The sequence below is a fragment of the Pygoscelis adeliae genome, unplaced genomic scaffold (assembly GCF_000699105.1).
Source record: "Pygoscelis adeliae isolate BGI_AS28 unplaced genomic scaffold, ASM69910v1 Scaffold21, whole genome shotgun sequence".
Classification (NCBI taxonomy): domain Eukaryota; kingdom Metazoa; phylum Chordata; class Aves; order Sphenisciformes; family Spheniscidae; genus Pygoscelis; species Pygoscelis adeliae.
The window spans coordinates 1,055,813-1,062,292 of record NW_008824243.1 but is presented as its reverse complement, the minus strand read 5'-3'; positions in this window follow the sequence as shown (position 1 = coordinate 1,062,292).

Sequence of the window (6,480 nt, the reverse complement as noted above, 5' to 3'; positions counted from 1 at the left end):
CTGGTAGAGAACCTACCTGAAACAGGGAGTTGTCCAGATAGTACTAGCAGCAAGAAACAGCAAATTTCTACAGACATCTTCTAGATATCTACAATGCAATAAAACTATCGACTCAGCATTAAGAGTGTTTTGCAGAGGCGAAACTGGCAGACAAGCCATGCAATTAGGTAGCACTGCAACAGTGGAATATTGCAATCAATAGGCTTCCCAAGATTAGATAATAGTCAAGCACAGAGTAATGGTTTTAAGATCCTTTACTACTGATGGGAGGAAAGCAATAATGAGTGCACAAATCAGCTGAGAGAGGGCTGCAACAGACCGAGCCTGCTTACAGTGCCAAGAACCACTAGGCCGGTACATCCAGAAGTGGCCCGCATCAAACAGCCATCAACAAGCAGTATCAAAGATGAGGTTTACGCTGTCATGCAACACTGTTCAGACGGACTCAGTGGAGACAGCATCAATGGGAAACCCTTCACAGACAGTCAGCGTGAACAAACAATCCACAGGACCATCGAGAGCTTCAGCTAGGAGTCAGAAATAATAATGTACACACAGGACTGAATGACTGATGTCCAAAAGGTGGAAAGGAGAAGTTGAATACAAGCATTTCTTTTGCTCTTTTTCTTCTCCCCAAAGCAATAACCAGGAAGGGGTGGGGGGGAGAAGGAAAAAAAAAAAAAAAAGAGAGCGCCATCCAGTAATGGTTTTAACACCAGCACATTTGCAAAACCAAAAGCTGCCAAGCCTCTCAGAGGGAATCACGAAGTCCACATTCAAAGACAGACAAAATATAGCACTAAAAAAGGTCAGGTTTCCTGCTAATTTCTCCCAGAAAACTTGGAGATTTTCCCCCCCCCCCAAGCTAAAAGCAATTCTAAGGACATCTGACACATCGCAGCTTCAACTGGATGAGAGGACAGGCAGGTCAAAGGGGAGGCAACTAAACTCAAAGGGAGCATATGAGAATTTCATGGCAGGAGCCAGAATTCAAAGAACTGCACAGCACCTACCGGCAGAACTACGATCTTCTTGCAACTTGGAGCTGCAATAAAGAGCTAGGGCCCTGCACAGCAACAGGATGAATCATCTGATCAGCGTAATTTTAGAGGCAAGGGGCACCAACAGCTTACTTTAGACCAATTTCCTTGAAAGTCTCTTTGCGTTTCATCTGGAAGAGTGCAGTACCAAAACCCAGAACTGGGTACAATTGCCAGCTGACTTCTGTAACATCCCCTGCCTATAATCCTGTAAATGGCTCATCAGCCATCCCAGTTCAAGCTATTTCTTTCTTTCAACAAAGTTATTTGCTAGAATATCCAAAACAGGTTACAGAACCTCCATCCACAGAGATTTTCAGGACTCAGCCAGACCCTGCCATGGCTGACCTGATCTAGCATGGGCAGTAGTCCTACTTCGATCTGGAGGTTGGAAAAAGTGACCTCCAAAGGTACCTCCCAGCCAATTCGTAATTCTGTAAATTAAAGCATTTTTTAAAGAAAAATGCAAACTCAGAGAAAGTATTCTGCAATCACTTCCTGGCTTCCCTTTTAAAGCCACATCACTGGTATTTCAAGTATCTCTAGTAATCACAGTAAATGAAATATTTCACTACCACTAAAAGATTTGAATCAGATATTAAGAGCAAGCATCTCAAACTTTGTCCAAGAACTGATGACTCTTGTAGACTAGGCATTAACAGGATGTGTGTTATGCATAAGCCAGTGTCAGCATTTATACCTCCAGTTTAAAAGTGGTCTCACATCACGGTCTTGAAACATTACAACTATCTTACCTTTAGCTTTCTCAAGTAAGAGTAATCACATTTGACTCACTAGGAGCATACAGGTAAAATGCCAAGTAAAATAAAAAAGGTACATCATGTTTACTGTGAGAATGGGCACACAAACCATAGCTGATGGACAAGTTCGTAACCTTTCTTGTTTCACAGCAGTTTATTTACCAGCCTATACTCTTTACCACAACTCTATCAGATTGCCGTTGGCATACATATCCTTAGTTCCCAAACCCTCCTGGAGTGACGGTGCTGCAAAATCCTCCTACTTTCTAAATTCTTCAGACAAGATTATGCTGCAATTCAACATGAGAGACATGACCAGTCAGTGTCTCTCTCCAGTAGCCTTAGCTACAACTCCAACAGGAGATGAATGGAGGCAAAACAGAAGTCTAATACTCCCAGCACCAAATACTCGCACTCATCCAAGAGTACGATCACACTTGTTCAGGAGCACAATGACTAAAAGCATTTCTCTTTTGGCCAGTTGCGTAGATTCACAGCTGATCTCAAAGGAAAAAGGAGCACCGTTTCACATGTCACTCCATCCAGACCTCACAGATGTCAGCTGACGCCATCAAACTAAACTAACAAGTCCAAGACACTGGACTTGTATGTATGGACCTCATACATTGCCAGGAGAACAGGGAAAAAACAGAGTTACTTAACATAGCTGCAAATGTATTTTTCATAGTAATGAAAATTCCTCCTTCAATAGCCCTGTCTTTGCTTTAAAAAGGCCTGTCCACCTTTTTCACTGACATGAATGGGGCAAACACAGCAGGGAAACGGGCTCTGGAAGCAAGGTTTTCTTGTTTCTTCCTGTTAGGGACAGTATGCAGATACACAGTAAAAGCTATTAGAGTTACTAGGAATACCAACCATTAGAATAAAGAGCCACACCACACACATTCAGATTGTTTTACCCCACCTCAGGGATTTTGCTGTACAGCTGATGACCACCATCACTCTAAGCAGAAAGACAACCACCACATGCACATTCAGTGGGGTCTGCGGTAGAAACCAGTTCATCAAAACCCGATGTGGGTTACAACGTCTAGGCTCTCAGTGCTTTGAGTGCACTAGTTTCATTTCCCTGCAGAATTCCCAGGTACTCTGTCCTGGACATGTACTATTGCATAGGAACGTGTATCCACATTTATGTTAAGTGCAAAAATGAGCTAGTGTCCATTTTTTAGTAAGGTATTTAAGATTGCAAAAAGAAAAATAATTGTGAAATCTCTAAATATTTGAAGACTGCTGAGAGCACACTGGCAACTTAGCATTTAGATTTCAGTAAACTGGAAGAGCTAAAATAAATTTTATTATTAAGTCAAACAAAATGACAGACCTAGCGGAACGATCTAAAGAGGAATGACGGAGACTGGATAGTTGATACAAGCAGGAGATGCACAAATCGCATCATAGCCATCTACTAACAGCAGCTTCGGTTCTTCCTGATGCAAAAACTAAACAGAATACTAACTGAAGCAGTTTGAGGTAAGTAACTTAAGTGGAAAAAATGCCAGAATCATTAAGGATTAATGCAATTCATCCAAGGGAAGGAAAAGTCAATGAAATAAAACTGGAGTTAATATAGGTGCTAGGAATGAGGAAAAAAAGGAAAATCATACTGTTCAGTGGAAAGTTAAGACCTGACATAACTTTTTGGTACTGGAAAAAGCCCACTAATGTAGAAAACTAAGACTCATAATTAATATTATTTTGTCACTCAGAGGACAAAGAAAATTGTCAAATAGCACTGATTTTCTTTTTTAAAGTAATAAAGTATACCTATGCATAGCCAATGTACCTTGTGGAATAATCTCAGTGATAACAGAGAAAATAGGAAAGCAGAAAACAACTCTTCCCATGTGCCTATCAGAGCAACGGCTGAGTCTAAAAACATCTTCATACATGAATTAGGAAAAGGAAAAACACTCCACAGTGCAAGTACTCCCTCAAAAAGAACTAGGCTGTTATCATTCTCACTTTTATGTTTGCTTAAAAGAAACTGTACAACAGCCAGTTGCATTTCACAAACACTGAAGTACTAACTCTTGTTTCCCTTTCCACAAGAAATCAAGTAAAGCAGAATAAAGAGCATTAACCTTGTCCAGCTTTAACCCCAAACTACTGCACGGTCTGAGCATTCCACAAACTCACCAGGTAATCCTCTGAATTCATGGGATAAAGGCAACTTTAAAAAGGCTTGATTTTCCCAATTAAACAGTAAGTCAGGATATTACTATGAAATTGAATGAAGAAAACAAAATTACCTAAACAGAGATAGGGACTTCGGGGCAGGCAATCACTTCAGCAGTTTCTGCTGGATCATATACCACATGCAGCGCTTTCGCTCACATAGGTATCTCTAAACATCAAATAATCATAATACAGCAGCAGAACACTTTAGCATCTTATATGAATATGTAACATACCACATTTATATATATCATGTATACGCTTATACATGTATAAAATGCATAGATACATATAAGAAATATGTATGTTTTTATTTTTTTTATATATATAAAATCAGTCCCACACTATCAGCTGGCTAATCTGCATTCCACAATTTCTATTACAAGTCTAAGTAATTATTTTGCTAGATTGTTGAGATCATTAGCTACTTGACATGTTAGATTTCAGCTCAATACTAAGTCCTACAATTAAAAAGAAAAAGCCTTCTGCTAGTTGACATTTTTCATAACAATCCACCTATGTGCAAAAATCTTGGCTCTTCCTGAAAAAGAAACCCACTTCTTCCGTACGTGATTGCAGACAAAAGTTTCAAACCACAAAATGCAAGAGTTAGAAATAGGAGCCCCAAATGCATTTAGAGTGTCATTATTCTGTCAATTCTTGACTTTGTCAAGGCCTTTACACTGCATTTTTGCAGACTTAGTCTTACAGCTGAAATCAATAACTCAGAAGTGACTAAGTAAAACACATGAGAACCACGAAAAGTTATGCATCCAACAGTAAGGCTTGCTATTTACTGAATCTAAATTGCTCAGAAAGATATAAAACCAGTTTTAAGGTGCCAGCTACTTAACGTTTAAGATTTGTTCAAATATTTTCAACTTATGGAATCTTTACACACAGAATCATGTCCACCCTGGATGGAAAATGATGCTAAGTAAAGTTTTCGCATCAGAGTTATCAGATTATTATCATTATTTTAGCCACAGTTCTGAGGCAGCCTGATCTCAGCCAGAAATCAGACCTCCACAATAGTTTAAAAGTGACTATATGAATTTTAAATACAGCCTTGTTACCACATGTACAATTAAGCTCCATAAAAACAGAGCTCAAAAAGCAACCTATTGCTCACCCACGATAATTAGCATTAGGAGAACTAAGTTAGCCCCAGTGGCTGGTAGGGAGTCACGAGAACCAGCCTCTACAATGCATCGCTGTAATTCCACAGAAGCACGGTGCACGTCACGAGGAATAAACAATTTTTAATACCCATCTTATTTAGTAATCCAGACAGTGAACTCCATCAGATTGGTCACCACCATCCACTCTGAAAATATCAGTGATATAAACCAAGCAGGTTAAAGCTTTTCTGCTCCCACAAAAATAAGTTTCATTACATGAAAAGCTTTCCTCTCCTCACTTTGGAGAGGGAAATATTATTATGTATTGAGTTCATTTAGAAAAAGGAGATGTCAGGAAATTATTAACCATGAATATCTACTCAACCTAATCTAAGTATCACCTGATTTGTTAGAATTAGTATTAACAATATTTTACTTTATAGCTAGTTTTAGACTGTTACCAACCTTATAATGCATAGGCAATAACCAATAACAACTTATTTTACTTGCCTAAGTGAAAGTCATGTATCTGCTACAGTGTGAGACTTCATCTTTTAGACAACCCCCTCGCGTGGGGTTTAACCAGCTGCACTGTCCATCACATCACAGGCATAAAACAAGCAAACAAAAAGCCCCACCAAAGCACAGCCTTGATCCTGGTGGCGGACTGGCAGATCCACGTCTGAAGCAAGAACCTACATACCCCTAACGACAAGGGGATGCTCGGTTCTCTGCTTTGATCGTAAACCAGAAAAACACGGCAGGGGGTGGGGGGAGCTTGGGTTGTTTTGAGGGGGGTGTCTGCTGGGGCTTTTTCTGTCTTATTTTAAACATCTGCACTCTCGCCTTGGCACAATGGTATCAAGTTTAAGCTCAATGTCCTTTTCGAACGCTGGCTCTCCTCTCCTTGCCAACCTTGCGTGGTATAAATAGCAGCAAGCGGAGGAGCGAGCATTAAAGATACTCTTTTAAAATCTCAAGAGCGTTAGTGCTCTTACTGCAGGACCTAAGCAGTCTGGGTGCACGAGAGCAAGCTCTATCAGATTTAAAACATTTCAAACGCTATGTCAGCATTCAGCTAGCTAAAATGGACAACGCAATGTACAGTTTCCATATTCCCAGCATATTTTTCCACACATTTCCACATATTTCCACGCATTTCCAGAAATGTACAATTTCCGTATCTTTAAATGTAAAAAAACCCCCAAAACCAACACACAACTAACGCCCCCCCTGAAGCTTCGACTCCTCAGCCCAGCGGAAAGGCCCCTCGGAGCGGACCTCACCGCAGCCGCACCTGTGCTCCTTACCGAGGCTGTGGCTCAGGGAGACGGACATGCTGGGGGGCAGCAGGAGCCG